This window comes from Ipomoea nil, unplaced genomic scaffold (genome assembly GCF_001879475.1).
Source record: "Ipomoea nil cultivar Tokyo-kokei standard unplaced genomic scaffold, Asagao_1.1 scaffold2792, whole genome shotgun sequence".
NCBI lineage: Eukaryota > Viridiplantae > Streptophyta > Magnoliopsida > Solanales > Convolvulaceae > Ipomoea > Ipomoea nil.
The window spans coordinates 995,494-1,014,892 of NW_017619220.1; the positions used below are offsets into that span (position 1 = coordinate 995,494).

Consider the following 19,399-nt stretch of genomic DNA (forward strand, 5'->3'; position numbering starts at 1 on the left):
TCGTTCCTTGTCATGGAATTTTAATTTTATATTCGTAAAATTATTTTTAGTAAGATAGTAAAATAACTTGAATTTTTTTGTTTTGTAATATTTTTTCTAGACTTTCAACTGCATAGGCAAATAAAGTCCGACTACAATCTTGATAACATCATAGAAATACTCTCCCTCCCCAACCAAAAATGCCTTCAAATTCCTCAGGCTTTTCCTAACATGTGGACGCACCAATATAGCCCCCGATATCCCCATGTGCATGCGAGGGACATGTCAAACATTATGATTATTAATTGTGAAGTATATATAATCTCTCATACTTAAAGTTAGTCCACAACCAATCTATACCAACTCGTTTGATTGAGTTTCATCCAATGCTGACTTGATATCAATCTTTACACCTATCCTAATAAATGATTTGTGTGATCCATCCAAGTTTCCTTGGTTTGCATGAATAATGGAGCTTGCAAGACGAAACCATGCCAATGGGAGAAACATGACAAAACCACTATTACTTCAATGTGCCACCCAAATACAGGTCGGGATCGGAACTAGGAATGAGACAGCAAATGATCGAGTGACATATCAAAACTAGAGCCAAGCTAGCTTGTTACCAGAACAAGAGAAGACAACTTGCATTGTCACATAAACTAAGATAAAAATGATATTGAAAATTGTGGTGCTTAAAGTCAAGATGGTCGAGTTGGTCTAAGGCGCCAGTTTCAGGTACTGGTCTGAAAGAGCATGGGTTCAAATCCCATTCTTGCCATTCTTGACATTATTTAAACTTTTAATAGATCCATACTTGTATCTCTATATGGTATTCTTCGCGTTTGGAAAGAGTAAAAAAATGACTCATTTTCCAAAAAACATTTTCCTTTTCTGTGTTTGGTTGCACAATAGAAAACTGTCTACATTCATCTCTATATGGTATTCTTCTTCGTTCCTTGTCATGGAATTTTAATTTTATATTCGTAAAATTATTTTTAGTAAGATAGTAAAATAACTTGAATTTTTTTGTTTTGTAATATTTTTTCTAGACTTTCAGGACTGCATAGGCAAACAAAGTCCGACTACAATCTTGATAACATCATAGAAATACTCCCCCTCCCCAACCAAAAAAAGCCTTCAAACTCCTCAGGCTTTTACTAGCATGTGGACGCACTAGTATAGCCCCCAATCTCCCCATGTGCATGTGAGGCACATGTCAAACATGTTGATTATTAATTGTGAAGTATATATAATATCTCATACTTAAAGTTAGTCCACAACCAATCTATACCAACTCGTTTGATTGAGTTTCATCTAATGCTGACTTGATATCAATCTTTTCACCTATCCTAATAAATGATTTGTGTGATCCATCCAAGTTTCCTTGGTTTGCATGAATAACGGAGCTGGCAAGACAAAACCATGCCAATGGGAGAAACATGACAAAACCACTATGACTTCAATGTGCCACCCAAATACTTGTCGGGATTGGAACAAGGAATGAGACAGCAAATGATCGAGTGACATATCAAAACTAGAGCCAAGCTAGCTTGTTACCAGAACAAGAGAAGATAACTTGCTTTGCCACATAAAATAAGATAAAAATGATATTGAAAATTGTGGTGCTTAAAGTCAAGATGGTCGAGTTGGTCTAAGGCGCCAGTTTCAGGTACTGGTCTGAAAGGGCATGGGTTCAAATCCCATTCTTGACATTATTTAAACTTTTAATAGATCCATACTTGTATCTCTATATGGTATTCTTCGCGTTTGGAAAGAGTAAAAAAATGACTCATTTTCCAAAAAACATTTTCCTTTTCTGTGTTTGGTTGCACAATAGAAAACTGTCTACATTCATCTCTATATGGTATTCTTCTTCGTTCCTTGTCATGGAATTTTAATTTTATATTCGTAAAATTATTTTTAGTAAGATAGTAAAATAACTTGAATTTTTTTGTTTTGTAATATTTTTTCTAGACTTTCAACTGCATAGGCAAATAAAGTCCGACTACAATCTTGATAACATCATAGAAATACTCTCCCTCCCCAACCAAAAATGCCTTCAAACTCCTCAGGCTTTTCCTAACATGTGGACGCACCAATATAGCCCCCGATATCCCCATGTGCATGCGAGGGACATGTCAAACATTATGATTATTAATTGTGAAGTATATATAATCTCTCATACTTAAAGTTAGTCCACAACTAATCTATACCAACTCGTTTGATTGAGTTTCATCCAATGCTGGCTTGATATCAATCTTTACACCTATCCTAATAAATGATTTGTGTGATCCATCCAAGTTTCCTTGGTTTGCATGAATAATGGAGCTTGCAAGACGAAACCATGCCAATGGGAGAAACATGACAAAACCACTATTACTTCAATGTGCCACCCAAATACAGGTCGGGATCGGAACTAGGAATGAGACAGCAAATGATCGAGTGACATATCAAAACTAGAGCCAAGCTAGCTTGTTACCAGAACAAGAGAAGACAACTTGCATTGTCACATAAACTAAGATAAAAATGATATTGAAAATTGTGGTGCTTAAAGTCAAGATGGTCGAGTTGGTCTAAGGCGCCAGTTTCAGGTACTGGTCTGAAAGAGCATGGGTTCAAATCCCATTCTTACCATTCTTGACATTATTTAAACTTTTAATAGATCCATACTTGTATCTCTATATGGTATTCTTCGCGTTTGGAAAGAGTAAAAAAATGACTCATTTTCCAAAAAACATTTTCCTTTTCTGTGTTTGGTTGCACAATAGAAAACTGTCTACATTCATCTCTATATGGTATTCTTCTTCGTTCCTTGTCATGGAATTTTAATTTTATATTCGTAAAATTATTTTTAGTAAGATAGTAAAATAACTTGAATTTTTTTGTTTTGTAATATTTTTTCTAGACTTTCAGGACTGCATAGGCAAACAAAGTCCGACTACAATCTTGATAACATCATAGAAATACTCCCCCTCCCCAACCAAAAAAAGCCTTCAAACTCCTCAGGCTTTTACTAGCATGTGGACGCACTAATATAGCCCCCAATCTCCCCATGTGCATGTGAGGCACATGTCAAACATGTTGATTATTAATTGTGAAGTATATATAATATCTCATACTTAAAGTTAGTCCACAACCAATCTATACCAACTCGTTTGATTGAGTTTCATCTAATGCTGACTTGATATCAATCTTTTCACCTATCCTAATAAATGATTTGTGTGATCCATCCAAGTTTCCTTGGTTTGCATGAATAACGGAGCTGGCAAGACAAAACCATGCCAATGGGAGAAACATGACAAAACCACTATGACTTCAATGTGCCACCCAAATACTTGTCGGGATTGGAACAAGGAATGAGACAGCAAATGATCGAGTGACATATCAAAACTAGAGCCAAGCTAGCTTGTTACCAGAACAAGAGAAGATAACTTGCTTTGCCACATAAAATAAGATAAAAATGATATTGAAAATTGTGGTGCTTAAAGTCAAGATGGTCGAGTTGGTTTAAGGCGCCAGTTTCAGGTACTGGTCTGAAAGGGCATGGGTTCAAATCCCATTCTTGACATTATTTAAACTTTTAATAGATCCATACTTGTATCTCTATATGGTATTCTTCGCGTTTGGAAAGAGTAAAAAAATGACTCATTTTCCAAAAAACATTTTCCTTTTCTGTGTTTGGTTGCACAATAGAAAACTGTCTACATTCATCTCTATATGGTATTCTTCTTCGTTCCTTGTCATGGAATTTTAATTTTATATTCGTAAAATTATTTTTAGTAAGATAGTAAAATAACTTGAATTTTTTTGTTTTGTAATATTTTTTCTAGACTTTCAACTGCATAGGCAAATAAAGTCCGACTACAATCTTGATAACATCATAGAAATACTCTCCCTCCCCAACCAAAAATGCCTTCAAACTCCTCAGGCTTTTCCTAACATGTGGACGCACCAATATAGCCCCCGATATCCCCATGTGCATGCGAGGGACATGTCAAACATTATGATTATTAATTGTGAAGTATATATAATCTCTCATACTTAAAGTTAGTCCACAACCAATCTATACCAACTCGTTTGATTGAGTTTCATCCAATGCTGACTTGATATCAATCTTTACACCTATCCTAATAAATGATTTGTGTGATCCATCCAAGTTTCCTTGGTTTGCATGAATAATGGAGCTTGCAAGACGAAACCATGCCAATGGGAGAAACATGACAAAACCTTTATTACTTCAATGTGCCACCCAAATACAGGTCGGGATCGGAACTAGGAATGAGACAGCAAATGATCGAGTGACATATCAAAACTAGAGCCAAGCTAGCTTGTTACCAGAACAAGAGAAGACAACTTGCATTGTCACATAAACTAAGATAAAAATGATATTGAAAATTGTGGTGCTTAAAGTCAAGATGGCCGAGTTGGTCTAAGGCGCCAGTTTCAGGTACTGGTCTGAAAGGGCATGGGTTCAAATCCCATTCTTGCCATTCTTGACATTATTTAAACTTTTAATAGATCCATACTTGTATCTCTATATGGTATTCTTCGCGTTTGGAAAGAGTAAAAAAATGACTCATTTTCCAAAAAACATTTTCCTTTTCTGTGTTTGGTTGCACAATAGAAAACTGTCTACATTCATCTCTATATGGTATTCTTCTTCGTTCCTTGTCATGGAATTTTAATTTTATATTCGTAAAATTATTTTTAGTAAGATAGTAAAATAACTTGAATTTTTTTGTTTTGTAATATTTTTTCTAGACTTTCAGGACTGCATAGGCAAACAAAGTCCGACTACAATCTTGATAACATCATAGAAATACTCCCCCTCCCCAACCAAAAAAAGCCTTCAAACTCCTCAGGCTTTTACTAGCATGTGGACGCACTAATATAGCCCCCAATCTCCCCATGTGCATGTGAGGCACATGTCAAACATGTTGATTATTAATTGTGAAGTATATATAATATCTCATACTTAAAGTTAGTCCACAACCAATCTATACCAACTCGTTTGATTGAGTTTCATCTAATGCTGACTTGATATCAATCTTTTCACCTATCCTAATAAATGATTTGTGTGATCCATCCAAGTTTCCTTGGTTTGCATGAATAACGGAGCTGGCAAGACAAAACCATGCCAATGGGAGAAACATGACAAAACCACTATGACTTCAATGTGCCACCCAAATACTTGTCGGGATTGGAACAAGGAATGAGACAGCAAATGATCGAGTGACATATCAAAACTAGAGCCAAGCTAGCTTGTTACCAGAACAAGAGAAGATAACTTGCTTTGCCACATAAAATAAGATAAAAATGATATTGAAAATTGTGGTGCTTAAAGTCAAGATGGTCGAGTTGGTCTAAGGCGCCAGTTTCAGGTACTGGTCTGAAAGGGCATGGGTTTAAATCCCATTCTTGACATTATTTAAACTTTTAATAGATCCATACTTGTATCTCTATATGGTATTCTTCGCGTTTGGAAAGAGTAAAAAAATGACTCATTTTCCAAAAAACATTTTCCTTTTCTGTGTTTGGTTGCACAATAGAAAACTGTCTACATTCATCTCTATATGGTATTCTTCTTCGTTCCTTGTCATGGAATTTTAATTTTATATTCGTAAAATTATTTTTAGTAAGATAGTAAAATAACTTGAATTTTTTTGTTTTGTAATATTTTTTCTAGACTTTCAGGACTGCATAGGCAAACAAAGTCCGACTACAATCTTGATAACATCATAGAAATACTCCCCCTCCCCAACCAAAAAAAGCCTTCAAACTCCTCAGGCTTTTACTAGCATGTGGACGCACTAATATAGCCCCCAATCTCCCCATGTGCATGTGAGGCACATGTCAAACATGTTGATTATTAATTGTGAAGTATATATAATATCTCATACTTAAAGTTAGTCCACAACCAATCTATACCAACTCGTTTGATTGAGTTTCATCTAATGCTGACTTGATATCAATCTTTTCACCTATCCTAATAAATGATTTGTGTGATCCATCCAAGTTTCCTTGGTTTGCATGAATAACGGAGCTGGCAAGACAAAACCATGCCAATGGGAGAAACATGACAAAACCACTATGACTTCAATGTGCCACCCAAATACTTGTCGGGATTGGAACAAGGAATGAGACAGCAAATGATCGAGTGACATATCAAAACTAGAGCCAAGCTAGCTTGTTACCAGAAAAAGAGAAGATAACTTGCTTTGCCACATAAAATAAGATAAAAATGATATTGAAAATTGTGGTGCTTAAAGTCAAGATGGTCGAGTTAGTCTAAGGCGCCAGTTTCAGGTACTGGTCTGAAAGGGCATGGGTTCAAATCCCATTCTTGCCATTCTTGACATTATTTAAACTTTTAATAGATCCATACATGTATCTCTATATGGTATTCTTCGCGTTTGGAAAGAGTAAAAAAATGACTCATTTTCCAAAAAACATTTTCCTTTTCTGTGTTTGGTTGCACAATAGAAAACTGTCTACATTCATCTCTATATGGTATTCTTCTTCGTTCCTTGTCATGGAATTTTAATTTTATATTCGTAAAATTATTTTTAGTAAGATAGTAAAATAACTTGAATTTTTTTGTTTTGTAATATTTTTTCTAGACTTTCAGGACTGCATAGGCAAACAAAGTCCGACTACAATCTTGATAACATCATAGAAATACTCCCCCTCCCCAACCAAAAAAAGCCTTCAAACTCCTCAGGCTTTTACTAGCATGTGGACGCACTAATATAGCCCCCAATCTCCCCATGTGCATGTGAGGCACATGTCAAACATGTTGATTATTAATTGTGAAGTATATATAATATCTCATACTTAAAGTTAGTCCACAACCAATCTATACCAACTCGTTTGATTGAGTTTCATCTAATGCTGACTTGATATCAATCTTTTCACCTATCCTAATAAATGATTTGTGTGATCCATCCAAGTTTCCTTGGTTTGCATGAATAACGGAGCTGGCAAGACAAAACCATGCCAATGGGAGAAACATGACAAAACCACTATGACTTCAATGTGCCACCCAAATACTTGTCGGGATTGGAACAAGGAATGAGACAGCAAATGATCGAGTGACATATCAAAACTAGAGCCAAGCTAGCTTGTTACCAGAACAAGAGAAGATAACTTGCTTTGCCACATAAAATAAGATAAAAATGATATTGAAAATTGTGGTGCTCAAAGTCAAGATGGCTGAGTTGGTCTAAGCCGCTAGTTTCAGGTACTGGTCCGAAAGGGCATGGGTTCAAATCCCATTCTTGACATTTCTTACAACATTTAATAAAACCGTACTTGTTTTGCTATATGGTATTCTTCGCGTTTGGAAAGAGTAAAAAAATGAATCAATTTCCAGAAAACATTTTCCTTTTCTGTGTTTGGTTGCACAATAGAAAACTGTCTACATTCATCTCTATATGGTATTCTTCTTCGTTCCTTGTCATGGAATTTTAATTTTATATTCGTAAAATTATTTTTAGTAAGATAGTAAAATAACTTGAATTTTTTTGTTTTGTAATATTTTTTCTAGACTTTCAGGACTGCATAGGCAAACAAAGTCCGACTACAATCTTGATAACATCATAGAAATACTCCCCCTCCCCAACCAAAAAAAGCCTTCAAACTCCTCAGGCTTTTACTAGCATGTGGACGCACTAATATAGCCCCCAATCTCCCCATGTGCATGTGAGGCCCATGTCAAACATGTTGATTATTAATTGTGAAGTATATATAATATCTCATACTTAAAGTTAGTCCACAACCAATCTATACCAACTCGTTTGATTGAGTTTCATCTAATGCTGACTTGATATCAATCTTTTCACCTATCCTAATAAATGATTTGTGTGATCCATCCAAGTTTCCTTGGTTTGCATGAATAACGGAGCTGGCAAGACAAAACCATGCCAATGGGAGAAACATGACAAAACCACTATGACTTCAATGTGCCACCCAAATACTTGTCGGGATTGGAACAAGGAATGAGACAGCAAATGATCGAGTGACATATCAAAACTAGAGCCAAGCTAACTTGTTACCAGAACAAGAGAAGATAACTTGCTTTGCCACATAAAATAAGATAAAAATGATATTGAAAATTGTGGTGCACAAAGTCAAGATGGCCGAGTTGGTCTAAGGCGCTAGTTTCAGGTACTGGTCCGAAAGGGCATGGGTTCAAATCCCATTCTTGACATTTCTTACAACATTTAATAAAACCGTACTTGTTTTGCTATATGGTATTCTTCGCGTTTGGAAAGAGTTAAAAAATGACTCAATTTCCAGAAAACATTTTCCTTTTCTGTGTTTGGTTGCACAATAGAAAACTGTCTACATTCATCTCTATATGGTAGTCTTCTTCGTTCCTTGTCATGGAATTTTAATTTTATATTCGTAAAGTTATTCTTAGTAAGATAGTAAAATAACTTGAATTTTTTTGTTTTGTAATATTTTTTATAGACTTTCAAGACTGCATAGGAAAACAAAGTCCGACTACAATCTTGATAACATCATAGAAATACTCTCCCTCCCCAACCAAAAATGCCTTAGAACTCCTCAGGCTTTTCCTAACATGTGGACGCACCAATATAGCCCCCGATATCCCCATGTGCATGCAAGGCACATGTCAAACATGTTGATTATTAATTGTGAAGTATATATAATCTCTCATACTTAAAGTTAGTCCACAACCAATCTATACCAACTCGTTTGATTGAGTTTCATCCAATGCTGACTTGATATCAATCTTTACACCTATCCTAATAAATGATTTGTGTGATCCATCCAAGTTTCCTTGGTTTGCATGAATAATGGAGCTGGCAAGACAAAACCATGCCAATGGGAGAAACATGACTAAACCACTATGACTTCAATGTGCCACCCAAATACAGGTCGGGATCGGAACTCGGAATGATACAGCAAATGATCGAGTGACATATCAAAACTTGAGCCAAGCTAGCTTGTTACCAGAACAAGAGAAGATAACTTGCTTTGCCACATAAAATAAGATAAAAATGATATTGAAAATTGTGGTGCTCAAAGTCAAGATGGCCGAGTTGGTCTAAGGCGCCAGTTTCAGGTACTGGTCCGAAAGGGCATGGGTTCAAATCCCATTCTTGACATTTCTTACAACATTTAATAAAACCGTACTTCTTTTGCTATATGGTATTCCTCGTTCGTTTGGAAAGAGTAAAAAATGCCTCATTTTCCAGAAAATATTTTTCTTTTCTGTGTTTGGTTGCAAAATAGAAAACCGTCTACATGAATTTCTATATGGTATTCTTCTTCGTTCTTGTCATGGATTTTTAATTTTATATTTGTAAAGTTATTCTTTGTAAGATAGTAAACAAACTTGAATTTTTTTTTTGATTTTTTAATATTTTTTCTAGACTTTCAGGACTGCATAGGAAAACAAAGTCTGACAACAATCTTGATAACATCATAGAAATACTCCCCCTCCCCAACCAAAAAAGCCTTCAAACTCCTCAGGTTTTTACTAGCATGTGGACGCACTAATATAGCCCCCGATCTCCCCATGTGCATGTGAGGCACATGTCAAACATGTTGATTATTAATTGTAAAGTATATATAATATCTCATACTTAAAGTTAGTCCACAACCAATCTATACCAACTCGTTTGATTGAGTTTATCTAATGCTGACTTGATATCAATCTTTTCACCTATCCTAATAAATGATTTGTGTGAACCATCCAAGTTTCCTTGGTTTGCATGAATAACGGAGCTGGCAAGACAAAACCATGCCAATGGGAGAAACATGACAAAACCACTATGACTTCAATGTGCCACCCAAATACTTGTCGGGATTGGAACAAGGAATGAGACAGCAAATGATCGAGTGACATATCAAAACTAGAGCCAAGCTAGCTTGTTACCAGAACAAGAGAAGACAACTTGCATTGTCACATAAACTAAGATAAAAATGATATTGAAAATTGTGGTGCTCAAAGTCAAGATGGTCGAGTTGGTCTAAGGCGCCAGTTTCAGGTACTGGTCCGAAAGGGCATGGGTTCAAATCCCATTCTTGACATTTATTTCAACTTTTAATAGATCCATACTTGTATCTCTATATGGTATTCTTCGCGTTTGGAAAGAGTAAAAAAATGACTCATTTTCCAGAAAACATTTTCCTTTTCTGTGTTTGGATGCACAATAGAAAACTGTCTACATTCATCTCTATATGGTATTCTTCTTCGTTCCTTGTCATGGAATTTTAATTTTATATTCGTAAAGTTATTCTTAGTAAGATAGTAAAATAACTTTAATTTTTTTGTTTTGTAATATTTTTTATAGACTTTCAAGACTGCATAGGAAAACAAAGTCCGACTACAATCTTGATAACATCATAGAAATACTCTCCCTCCCCAACCAAAAATGCCTTCAAACTCCTCAGGTTTTTCCTAACATGTGGACGCACCAATATAGCCCCCGATATCCCCATGTGCATGCAAGGCACATGTCAAACATGTTGATTATTAATTGTGAAGTATATATAATCTCTCATACTTAAAGTTAGTCCACAACCAATCTATACCAACTCGTTTGATTGAGTTTCATCCAATGCTGACTTGATATCAATCTTTACACCTATCCTAATAAATGATTTGTGTGATCCATCCAAGTTTCCTTGGTTTGCATGAATAACGGAGCTGGCAAGACAAAACCATGCCAATGGGAGAAACATGACAAAACCACTATGACTTCAATGTGCCACCCAAATACATGCCGGGATTGGAACAAGGAATGAGACAGCAAATGATCGAGTGACATATCAAAACTTGAGCCAAGCTAGCTTGTTACCAGAACAAGAGAAGACAACTTGTATCGTCACATAAAATAAGATAAAAACAATATTGAAAATTGTGGTGCTTAAAGTCAAGATGGCTGAGTTGGTTTAAGGCGCCAGTTTCAGATACTGGTTCAAAAGGGCATGGGTTCAAATCCCATTTTTGACATTTCTTTCAACTTTTAATAGATCCATACTTGTATCTCTATATGGTATTCTTCGTTCGTTTGGAAAGAGTAAAATATGACTCATTTTTCAGAAAACATTTTCGTTTGGTTGCACAATAGAAAACTGTCTACATTCATCTCTGTATGGTATTCTTCTTCGTTCCTTGTCACGGAATTTTAATTTTATATTCGTAAAGTTATTCTTTGTAAGATAGTAAAATAACTTTTTATTTTGTAATATTTTTTCTAGACTTTCAGGACTGCATAGGAAAACAAATTCCGACTACATTCTTGAGAACATCATAGAAATACACCCCCCCCCCCCAACCAAAAATGCCTTCAAACTCCTCAGGTATATCCAAACAAATGGACGGACCAATATATCCTCCGATCTCCCCATATGCATGCGAGGCACATGTCGAACATGTTGATTATTTATTGTGAAGTATATATATAATCTCTCATATATAAAGTTAGTCCACATCCAATCTATACCAACTCGTTTGATTGAGTTTCATCCATTATGCTGACATTATATCAATCGTTACCCCCATCCTAATAAATGATTTGTGTGATCCATCCAAGTTTCCTTGGTTTGCATGAATAACGGAGCTGGTCGGACGAAACCATGCCATTGGGAAAACCATGACAAAACCATTATGACTTCAATGTGCCACCCAAATACAGGTCGGGATCAGAACAAGGAATAAGACACCAAATGATCGGGTGACATATCAAAACTCTAGCCAAGCTAGCTTGTTACCAGAACAAGAGAAGACAACTTGCATTGTCACATAAAATAAGATAAAAATGATATTGAAAATTATGGTAGTTAAAGTCAGGATGGCCGAGTTGGTCTAAGGCACCAGTTTCAGGTACTGTTTTGAAAGGGCATAAGTTTAAATCCCATTCTTAACATCTCTTACAACTTTTAATAGAACCATACTTGTATCTCCATATGTTATTCGTCATTCGTTTGGAAAGAGTAAAAAATGACTCATTTTCAGGAAAACATTTTTCTTTTTTTTTGTGTTTGGTTGCACAATAGAAAACTGTCTACATGCATCTCTAAGTGGTATTCTTCTTCGTTCCTTGTCATGGATTTTTAATTTTATATATGTAAAGTTATTCTTTGTAAGATAGTAAAATACCTTTTTTTTTTTTTTGATATTTTAATATTTTTTCTAAACTTTCAGGACTGCATAGGAAAACAAAGTCTGACTACATTCTCGAAAACATCATAGAAATACACCCCCCCCCCCCCAACCAAAAATGCCTTCAAACTCCTCTGGCATTTCCTAACATGTGGACGCACCAATATAGCCTCCGATCTCCCCAAGTGCATGCAAGGCACGTGTAAAACATGTTGATTATTAATTGTGAAGTATATATAATTATTCATACTTAAAGTTAGTCAACAACCATTCTATACCAACTCGTTTGATTGAGTTTCATCCAACGCTGACTTGATATCTATCTTTACCCCTATCCTAATAAATGATTTGTGTGATCCATCCAAGTTTCCTTGGTTTGCATGAATAACGGAGCTGGCCGGACGAAACCATGCCAATGGGAGAAACATGACAAAACCACTATGACGTCAATGTGCCACACAAATACAGGTCGGGATCGGAACAAGGAATGAGACAGCAAATGATCGAGTGACATATCAAAACTAGAGCCAAACTAGCTTGTTACCAGAACAAGAGAAGACAACTTGCATTGTCACATAAACTAAGATAAAAATGATATTGAAAATTTTGGTGCTCAAAGTCAAGATGGCCGAGTTGGTCTAAGGCGCTAGTTTCAGGTACTGGTCCGAAAGGGCATGGGTTTAAATCCCATTCTTGACATTATTTCAACTTTTAATAGATCCATACTTGTATCTCTATATGGTATTCTTCGCGTTTGGAAAGAGTAAACAAATGACTCATTTTCCAAAAAACATTTTCCTTTTCTGTGTTCGGTTGCACAATAGAAAACTGTCATACATTCATCTCTATATGGTATTCTTCTTCGTTCCTTGTCATGGAATTTTAATTTTATATTCGTAAAATTATTTTTAGTAAGATAGTAAAATAACTTGAATTTTTTTGTTTTGTAATATTTTTTCTAGACTTTCAGGACTGCATAGGAAAACTAAGTCCGACTACAATCTTGATAACATCATAGAAATACTCTCCCTCCCCAAACAAAAATGCCTTCAAACTCCTCAGGCTTTTCCTAACATGTGGACGCACCAATATAGCCCCCGATATCCCCATGTGCATGCGAGGGACATGTCAAACATGTTGATTATTAATTGTGAAGTATATATAATCTCTCATACTTAAAGTTAGTCCACAACCAATCTATACCAACTCGTTTGATTGAGTTTCATCCAATGCTGACTTGATATCAATCTTTACACCTATCCTAATAAATGATTTGTGTGATCCATCCAAGTTTCCTTGGTTTGCATGAATAATGGAGCTTGCAAGACGAAACCATGTCAATGGGAGAAACATGACAAAACCACTATTACTTCAATGTGCCATCCAAATACAGGTCGGGATCGGAACTAGGAATGAGATAGCAAATGATCGAGTGACATATCAAAACTAGAGCCAAGCTAGCTTGTTACCAGAACAAGAGAAAACAACTTGCATTGTCACATAAACTAAGATAAAAATGATATTGAAAATAGTGGTGCTCAAAGTTAAGATGGCCGAGTTGGTCTAAGGCGCCAGTTTCAGGTACTGGTCCAAAAGGGCATGGGTTCAAATCCCAATCTTGACATTATTTCAACTTGTATCTCTATATGGTATTCTTCGCGTTTGGAAAGAGTTAAAAAATGACTCATTTTCCAAAAAACATTTTCCTTTTCTGTGTTTGGTTGCACAATAGAAAACTGTCTACATTCATCTCTATATGGTATTCTTCTTCGTTCCTTGTCATGGAATTTTAATTTTATATTCGTAAAATTATTTTTAGTAAGATAGTAAAATAACTTGAATTTTTTTGTTTTGTAATATTTTTTCTAGACTTTCAACTGCATAGGCAAATAAAGTCCGACTACAATCTTGATAACATCATAGAAATACTCTCCCTCCCCAACCAAAAATGCCTTCAAACTCCTCAGGCTTTTCCTAACATGTGGACGCACCAATATAGCCCCCGATATCCCCATGTGCATGCGAGGGACATGTCAAACATGTTGATTATTAATTGTGAAGTATATATAATCTCTCATACTTAAAGTTAGTCCACAACCAATCTATACCAACTCGTTTGATTGAGTTTCATCCAATGCTGCCTTGATATCAATCTTTACACCTATCCTAATAAATGATTTGTGTGATCCATCCAAGTTTCCTTGGTTTGCATGAATAATGGAGCTTGCAAGACGAAACCATGCCAATGGGAGAAACATGACAAAACCACTATTACTTCAATGTGCCACCCAAATACAGGTCGGGATCGGAACTAGGAATGAGATAGCAAATGATCGAGTGACATATCAAAACTAGAGCCAAGCTAGCTTGTTACCAGAACAAGAGAAGATAACTTGCTTTGCCACATAAAATAAGATAAAAATGATATTGAAAATTGGGGTGCTCAAAGTCAAGATGGCCGAGTTGGTCTAAGGCGCCAGTTTCAGGTTTTGGTCCGAAAAGGGAATGGGTTCAAATCACATTCTTGACATTTCTTACAACATTTAATAAAACCGTACTTGTTTCGCTATATGGTATTCTTCGTTCGTTGGAAAGAGTATAAAAAGTCTCATTTTCCAGAAAATATTTTTCTTTTCTGTGTTTGGTTGCAAAATAGAAAACTGTCTACATGCATTTCCATATGGTATTCTTCTTCGTTCTTGTCATGGATTTTTAATTTTATATTTGTAAAGTTATTCTTTGTAAGATAGTAAACTAACTTGATTTTTTTTGGTTTTTTAATATTTTTTCTAGACTTTCAGGACTGCATAGGAAAGCAAAGTCCGACTACAAACTTGATAACATCAAAGAAATACTCCCCCTTCCCAACCAAAAATGCCTTCAAACTCCTCAGGCTTTTACTAGCATGTGGACGCACTAATATAGCCCCCGATCTCCGCATGTGCATGTGAGACACATGTCAAACATGTTGATTATTAATTGTGAAGTATATATAATATCTCATACTTAAAGTTAGTCCACAACCAATCTATACAAACTCGTTTGATTGAGTTTCATCTAATGCTGACTTGATATCAATCTTTACACGTATCCTAATAAATGATTTGTGTGATCCATCCAAGTTTCCTTGGTTTGCATGAATAACGGAGCTGGCAAGACAAAACCATGCCAATGGGAGAAACATGACAAAACCACTATGACTTCAATGTGCCACCCAAATACATGCCGGGATTGGAACAAGGAATGAGACAGCAAATGATCGAGTGATATATCATAACTAGAGCCCAGCTAGCTTGTTACCAGAACAAGAGAAGACAACTTGCATTGTCACATATCCTAAGATAAAAATGATATTGAAAATTGTGGTGCATAAAGTCAAGATGGCCGAGTTGGTATAAGGTGCCAGTTTTAGGTACTTGTTCGAAAGGGCATGGGATCAAATCCCATTTTTGACATTTATTTTAACTTTTAATAGATCCATACTTGTATCTCTATATGGTATTCTTCGCGTTTGGAAAGCGTAAAAAAATGACTCATTTTCCTTTTCTGTGTTTGGTTGCACAATAGAAAACTGTCTACAATCATCTCTATATGGTATTCTTCTTCGTTCCTTGTCATGGAATTTTAATTTTATATTCGCAAAGTTATTCTTAGTAAGATAGTAAAATAACTTGAATTTTTTTGTTTTGTAATATTTTTTCTAGACTTTTAGGACTGCATAGGAAAACAAAGTCCGACTACAATCTTGATAACATCGTAAAAATACTCTCCCTCCCCAACCAAAAATGCCTTCAAACTCCTCAGGCTTTTCCTAACATGTGGACGCACCAATATAGCCCCCGATATCCCCATGTGCATGCAAGGCACATGTCAAACATGTTGATTATTAATTGTGAAGTATATATAATCTCTCATAGTTAAAGTTAGTCCACAACCAATCTATACCAACTCGTTTGATTGAGTTTCATCCAATGCTGACTTGATATCAATCTTTACACCTATCCTAATAAATGATTTGTGTGATCCATCCAAGTTTCCTTGGTTTGCATGAATAACGGAGCTGGCAAGACAAAACCATGCCAATGGGAGAAACATGACAAAACAACTATGACTTCAATGTGCCACCCAAATACATGCCGGGATTGGAACAAGGAATGAGACAGCAAATGATCGAGTGACATATCAAAACTTGAGCCAAGCTAGCTTGTTACCAGAACAAGAGAAGACAACTTGCATTGTCACATAACCTAAGATAAAAACAATATTGAAAATTGTGGTGCTTAAAGTCAAGATGGCTAAGTTGGTCTAAGGCGCCAATTTAGGTACTGGTACGAAAGGGCATGGGTTCAAATCTCAGTTTGTAAAGAGCAAAAAATGACTCAGTTTCCAGAAAACATTTTTCTTTTCTGTGTTTGGTTGCACAATAGGAAACTGTCTACATGAATCTTTATATTGTATTCTTCTTTGTTCCTTGTCATGGATTTTTAATTTTATATTTGTAAACTTATCCTTCGTAAGATAGTAAAATAACTTGATGTTTTTTTATGATTTTTTAACATTTATTATAGACTTTCAGAACTGCATAGGAAAACAAAGTCCGACTACATTCTTGATAACATCATAGAAATACACCTTCCCCCAACCAAAAATGCCTTCAAACTACTCAGGCATTTCCTAACATGTGGACGCACCAATATAGCCTCCGATCTCCCCATGTGCATGCGAGGCACATGTCAAACATGTTGATTATTAATTGTGAAGTATATATGATCTCTCATACTTAAAGTTAGTCCAAAACCAATCTATACCAACTCGTTTGATTGAGTTTAATCCAATGATGACTTGATATCAATCTTTACTCCTATCCTAATAAATGATTTGTGTGATCCATCCACGTTTCCTTGGTTTGCATGAATAACGGAGCTCGCCGGACGAAGCCATGCCAATGGGAGAAACATGACAAAACAACTATGACTTCAATGTGCCACCCAAATACAGGTCGGGATCGGAACAAGGAATGGGACTCCAAATGATCGAGTAACATATCAAAACTAGAGCCTAGCTAGCTTCTTACCAGAACAAGAGAAGAAAACATGCATTGTCACATAAAATAAGACAAAAATGATATTGAAAATTATAATGCTCATAATCAAGATGGCCGAGTTGGTGTAAGGTGCCAGTTTTAGGTACTGGTCCGATAGGGCATGGGTTCAAATCCCATTCTTGACATCTCTTACAACTTTTAATAAACCCATACTTGTATCTCTATATGGTATTCTTCGTTCGTTTGGAAAGTGTAAAAAATGACTTCTGAAAAATGACTCATTTTCCAGAAAACATTTTCCATTTCTGTGTTTGGTTGCACAATAGAAAACTATATACACGCATCTTTATATGGTATTCTTCTTCGTTCCTTGCCATGGATTTTTAATTTTGTATTTGTAAAGTTATTTTTTTTAAGATAGTTAAATAAGTTGATTTTTTATTTATTTTTTAATATTTTTTCTAGACTTTCAAGACTGCATAGGAAAACAAATTCCGACTACATTCTTGATAACATCATAGAAATACACCCCCCCCCCCCCCCCCAACCCAAAATTCCTTCAAACTCCTCAGACATTTCCTAACATGTGGACGCACCAATATAGCCTTCGATCTCCCCATGTGTATGCGAGGCATATGTCATTCATGTTGATTATTGATTGTGAAGTATATATAATCTCTCATACTTAGAGTTAGTCCCCAACCAATCTATACCAACTCGTGTGATTGAGTTTCATCCAATGCTGACTTGATATCAATCTTTACCCCTATCCTAATAAATGATTTGTGTGATCCATCCATGTTTCCTTGGTTTGCATGAATAACGGACCTGGCCGGACGAAGCCATGCCAATGGGAGAAACATGACAAAACCACTATGACTTCAATGTGCCACCCAAATACATGTCGGGATCGGAACAAGGAATGGGACACCAAATGATCGACTGACATATCAAAACTAGAGCCTAGCTAGCTTGTTTCCAAAACAAGAGAAGACAACTTGCATTGTCACATAAAATAAGATAAAAATGATATTGAAAATTGTAGTGCGCAAAGTCAAGATGGTCGAGTTGGTCTAAGGGGCCAATTTTAGGTACTGGTCCGAAAGGGTATGGGCTCGAATCCCATTCTTGGCATCTCTTACAACTTGTGTAAAAAATGACACATTTTCCTTTTCTGTGTTTGGTTGCACAATAGAAAACTGTTTACATGCAACTCTATATGGCATTCTTCTTCGTTCCTTGTCATGGATTTTTAATTTTATATTTGTAAAGTTATGCTTTGTAAGATAGTTAAATAACTAGAATTTTTTTTTTTAATATTTTTCCTAGACTCTTAGGACTGCATAGGAAAACAAAGTCCGACTACGTTTTTGATAACATCATAGAAATACCTCCCCCCCCCCCCCCCCCCTAACCAAAAATGCCTTCAAACTCCTCAGGCATTTCCTAAAATGTTGACGCACCAATATAGCCTCCGATCTCCCCATGTGCATGCGAGGCACATGTCAAACAGGGTGATTATTAATTGTGACGTATATATAATCTCTCATACTTAAAGTTAGTCCACAACCAATCTACACTAATTCGTTTGATTGAGTTTCATCCAACGCTGACTTGATATCAATTTTTACCCCTATCCTAATAAATGATTTGTGTGATCCATCAAAGTTTCCTTGGTTTGCATGAATAACGGAGCTGGCCGGACGAAGCCATGCCAATGGGAGAAACATGACAAAACCACTATGACTTCAATGTGCCACCCAAATACAGGTCGGGATCGGAACAAGGAATGGGACACCAAATGATCGAGTGACATATCAAAACTAGAGCCTAGGTAGCCTATTACCAAAACAAGAGAAGACAACTTGCATTGCCACATAAAATAAGAGAAAAATGATATTGAATATTGCGGTGCTTGAAGTCAAGATAGCTGAGTTGGTTTAAAGTGCCATTTTTAGTTATTGGTCCGAAAGGGCATTGGTTCAAATCCCAGTATTGACATTTCTTACAACTATTTATAGAACCATACTTGTATCTCTATATGGTATTCACTCATAGGATTTTATATTTGTAAAGTTATTCTTTGGAAGATAGTAAAATAGCTTGAACTTTTTGTTTGATTTTTTAATTTTTTTTCTAGACATTCAGGAATGTAAAGGAAAACAAAGTCTGGATACAGTCTTAATAACATCATAGAAATACACCCCCCCCCCCCCAACCAAAAATGCCTTCAA

The 19,399-nt window shown here is 35.8% G+C and overlaps 10 non-coding genes across 10 annotated transcripts; all 10 read left to right on the plus strand.

Moving 5' to 3' along the window:
• Positions 1 to 1,613: 1,613 nt before the first annotated feature.
• Positions 1,614 to 1,694, plus strand: TRNAL-CAG. Its single transcript has one exon. It is a non-coding gene; the product is annotated as a tRNA-Leu (tRNA).
• A 1,775-nt stretch (positions 1,695 to 3,469) lies between these two features.
• On the plus strand, positions 3,470 to 3,550 carry TRNAL-CAG. The gene has a single exon. It is a non-coding gene; the product is annotated as a tRNA-Leu (tRNA).
• An 841-nt stretch (positions 3,551 to 4,391) lies between these two features.
• Positions 4,392 to 4,472, plus strand: TRNAL-CAG. Its single transcript has one exon. It is a non-coding gene; the product is annotated as a tRNA-Leu (tRNA).
• Positions 4,473 to 8,110: 3,638 nt separating this feature from the next.
• TRNAL-CAG lies at positions 8,111 to 8,191 on the plus strand. The gene has a single exon. It is a non-coding gene; the product is annotated as a tRNA-Leu (tRNA).
• An 844-nt stretch (positions 8,192 to 9,035) lies between these two features.
• Positions 9,036 to 9,116, plus strand: TRNAL-CAG. The gene has a single exon. It is a non-coding gene; the product is annotated as a tRNA-Leu (tRNA).
• An 847-nt stretch (positions 9,117 to 9,963) lies between these two features.
• Positions 9,964 to 10,044, plus strand: TRNAL-CAG. Its single transcript has one exon. It is a non-coding gene; the product is annotated as a tRNA-Leu (tRNA).
• An 844-nt stretch (positions 10,045 to 10,888) lies between these two features.
• TRNAL-CAG lies at positions 10,889 to 10,969 on the plus strand. Its single transcript has one exon. It is a non-coding gene; the product is annotated as a tRNA-Leu (tRNA).
• Positions 10,970 to 12,739: 1,770 nt separating this feature from the next.
• Positions 12,740 to 12,820, plus strand: TRNAL-CAG. The gene has a single exon. It is a non-coding gene; the product is annotated as a tRNA-Leu (tRNA).
• Positions 12,821 to 13,664: 844 nt separating this feature from the next.
• Positions 13,665 to 13,745, plus strand: TRNAL-CAG. Its single transcript has one exon. It is a non-coding gene; the product is annotated as a tRNA-Leu (tRNA).
• Positions 13,746 to 17,269: 3,524 nt separating this feature from the next.
• TRNAL-UAG lies at positions 17,270 to 17,350 on the plus strand. The gene has a single exon. It is a non-coding gene; the product is annotated as a tRNA-Leu (tRNA).
• The last annotated feature ends 2,049 nt before the right edge of the window (positions 17,351 to 19,399 follow it).